Below are 3,430 nucleotides of genomic sequence, written 5' to 3'. Positions count from 1 at the left end.
AAGCAGTGATAACACACAGTGTTCTGCATTTAATTCCCACACACGGTATTGAACCAAATGTGAAACTGATCTTTTGGTGACATTAAATATCCACAGCTTTGAAATGTGCTGCCACTTAATTACTACCAAAGAAATGGGCGGCAGTTCCTTCTTCATCTCTACTCCAAGAGCCTTAATACCAAGCTAAGATAAGAACAGTAAAGTGAGACTGAACTCTGAGAAAGAGTAGACAATAATTAAAACTCTTACGCAGACCGATATATCGCCAAGTCGTTCACATTAACAGAAATGAAAATGATCTCTGCATACTAACTGGGGATAGAAGAAAAATAAGATTCATAAATCATGTCCAAAATTGTCTTGTTGAACTGTGTGACAGGTCCAAATCATGAGACAATCCACATTTAAATCATTGACATCACCTCCTCTACTCAGACAAAGGTAATGTGTGATTCTATTGACATGTCAGCAATTAATGGACTTAAGGAATCATTTTTGATTTGAGATCTTCCATGTGGATTTTATGATTCCACACCACTAGAATGATCTAGTATCCAAAGTGCCAAGATAAAATGCACATAAGCACAAAAGCATATACTTCAATTGTGTTTTACAAAATAACTAAAGGAATGCCTTTTGTCTTATCAGCACATCACAGAGATGAAAGGTGAGCAAAGAGAGCAAACTCTTAGAGCAACTAAGTCTGTTAGCTAAATCATCTTTTCGATTTTAACGGCCTAGAATACTTAGCACAACTAGGAGCAATGCTGAGGCCTTAAGGAAATGTTTTCTTTATGGCATTCTGCTTGAAAATCTCTCTTATTTTATAATGGCATTAATGAATAGTCATTACCTGATAATGAAAATAGAGAATGCTAAAGCCAAAATTCAGATAATCTGTGATGCCATCAGTCATTCATAAATGAATTGCATGAGACAGAAAATACTGCTACTTGCCTTTCACAAATGACAGGACAGAGGTCGAAAAAGTTGACCTATCTGGCCCATATTCAGATGTCTGATAGGCTGAAGAAATGTCTGCAGCACCAAAGGGAAGACTCAAATGAAACTGCTCCCTGGGGCCTTCTGGACTCACCTAACTTCCTCAAGTGCTCTGCTAGAGTGGCAGGACTGTGCTTTAATCAACATTTGGAAGTGTGGCCAACAGAACCAAATAAAAGCAGCATTTCTGGAAATCTGGAGAGATAATACTGCGGGTAGGGTGCTTTCCTTGTGTGAAACCTGTAAGGTTCAATTTCTGGAACCCAATATGATCCATTGATTATAGCCACTAATAATATCTAAGCACAAAGCCAGGAATAAGCCCTGAACATAGCTGGGATGTGGTCCAAAACTTTAAAAATAAAGAAATGTATCTGGGGCTGGAGAGATAGCAGAGCGAGCAGTAGTAGGGCATTTGCCTTGCAAGCAGCCAAACCAGGATGGATGGTTGTTCAAATCCCGGCATCCCATATGGTCCCCTGAGCCTGCCAGGAGCGATTTCTGAGCGCAGAGCCAGGAGTAACCCCTGAGCGCTGCTGGGTGTGACCCAAAGACCAAAAAAAAAAAAAAAAGAGGAAATTCATCATCTTCTGTATTTTGCCCAATATTATTCTTGTGCAAATAATAGAAAAGTTCAATGGAATACATTTTATACAACTGAAAGGACAGGTGTCTTTTCATCTTTTCATTCTTTTGTTTTCGATGTCTTGTGTATTTCTATTTTTATATGACTTTAGAAAATTTTTCTTTTGTCTTTCTTTTTGTTTCTGTTGGCTTTTCGGATCATACTGGACATGCTCTGGTGTTAGTCTTGGCCCTGCACTCAGAAATTACTCCTAGCAGTACTCTGGGGACCATATGGGATGTTAGGGATCAAACCTGGATTGGCTATATGCAAGACAAATGCCCTACTTGCTGTACTATGCTTTCAGCCCCTAGAAATATGTTCACTATCCCTGAGGCCACTGGATTTTGGGTTAAATTATATTAAATCTAATAAAAAAATTATAGAGATAATGGGCATATTTTTCTTGATGTTATGCTTCCAGTCATTGCTAACTTTCTCTATATGTTACCTAGTGATAAAATGAATAAATGAACTATAAAACATAATGTATTCTAATAGTTCTAATACTAAAAGTTATCTTATCATTTTAATGGTATAAAAACTGCTTATTATATTAGGTTAAAAAACAAAAATAAGGTTACATTTCATAGATTTTATAATTTAAATCATATGATATCAAAGTGGGTGTACTCAAACATGACCATAGAGAAAAAGACAATACATACTCCAAAAAATACTGTTACTTTTACTTTAAATTTTCTACATAGAAATAATCAGAATGAAGTAACATTATACCAAATTAAAAAAATATGCTCACTAATTCTGTTCTTGCATATAACAAATATTTCAGTCAAATTCACTTGTTTTATGACTTTTAGGAAAAATGTTTCCCAATATTATATATTTCTATTTAAATCATGCAAATATCTTGAATTTATTTATAATTAACATTGCAACTTGTTCTATTTTATAGTTTAACAGTTATATCTAAAATATGTAAAAATATTTTAGGTTCCTATGATAAATTTATAAGAAAAAGCTTTCTTTTACTGTCTTATTGATTCTCCTTAATACTTTTTGTTTCATTGTTTTTTTAAGTTTACTATATTAAATTATAATTGTAACAATTTGTCTCTTCCTTTTCTTGGTTCTAGTTTATTGCATTGGTAAAAGTTTCATATAATTTTTACGTTATCTACAAACATTTCAACCTTATATTTCCCCTTGACACTTTTATGAAAGTATCTAATACAATTTTATAGTTTACAATTCTATAGGGAGTAATCTTAAGCTCTCCAACAACAAAAAAAATTGAATTTATACTAATTTACTATGGTATTGCTAAAAATGTACATGTCTGTAATTTTTATATGAATGGTAGAGTTAACAAATATTCATTTCATAGTTAGTGTTAGATAATATATTTTTTTCAGGGGAGAATGCGAGCGCAGTCCCCCACTACCACAAATTATGCAGTCGAGTTTCCCACATTTGGGGAAATCGCAGGGGTCAGCACACCCAGAGTGCAATGGATAAGCCTCACCCTGGGGAAACCACCTTCGTGATCATGGTATTTCCCCTGCCAGGTAAGTATAGCTAATATTATTTTAAAAATTGTTTACTCGTGCTATCATAGAGTTATTTGGGTAAATCACAATTATTCATATGAGTTAAATACTTTTTGGTATTGATACTATAAACTAATAGGAACTAGAAAGCTCCCCTGTGTTTCTTCAATGTAGCCTCAGAGGAAATCTCCATTTCCCTTCAACATGGATTAACTTTGTCAGTTTTTAACCTTTCAATGCATTGAGAGTCCAGACTCTTGTGTCTGATTTCTGTCGATCACCTTCATATCAA

At 34.3% G+C, this 3,430-nt stretch overlaps 1 non-coding gene across 1 annotated transcript; it reads right to left on the bottom strand.

Annotated features, from left to right (window-relative positions):
• Positions 1 to 3,000: 3,000 nt before the first annotated feature.
• LOC126029212 (U1 spliceosomal RNA) lies at positions 3,001 to 3,164 on the bottom strand. Its single transcript, XR_007502857.1, has one exon. It is a non-coding gene; the product is annotated as a U1 spliceosomal RNA (small nuclear RNA).
• Between the last annotated feature and the right edge of the window lie 266 nt (positions 3,165 to 3,430).

The sequence above is a fragment of the Suncus etruscus genome, chromosome 14, assembly GCF_024139225.1.
Source record: "Suncus etruscus isolate mSunEtr1 chromosome 14, mSunEtr1.pri.cur, whole genome shotgun sequence".
NCBI lineage: Eukaryota > Metazoa > Chordata > Mammalia > Eulipotyphla > Soricidae > Suncus > Suncus etruscus.
Note: the sequence above shows the minus strand (reverse complement) of the source record. Positions and strands in the feature narration are given on the sequence as shown.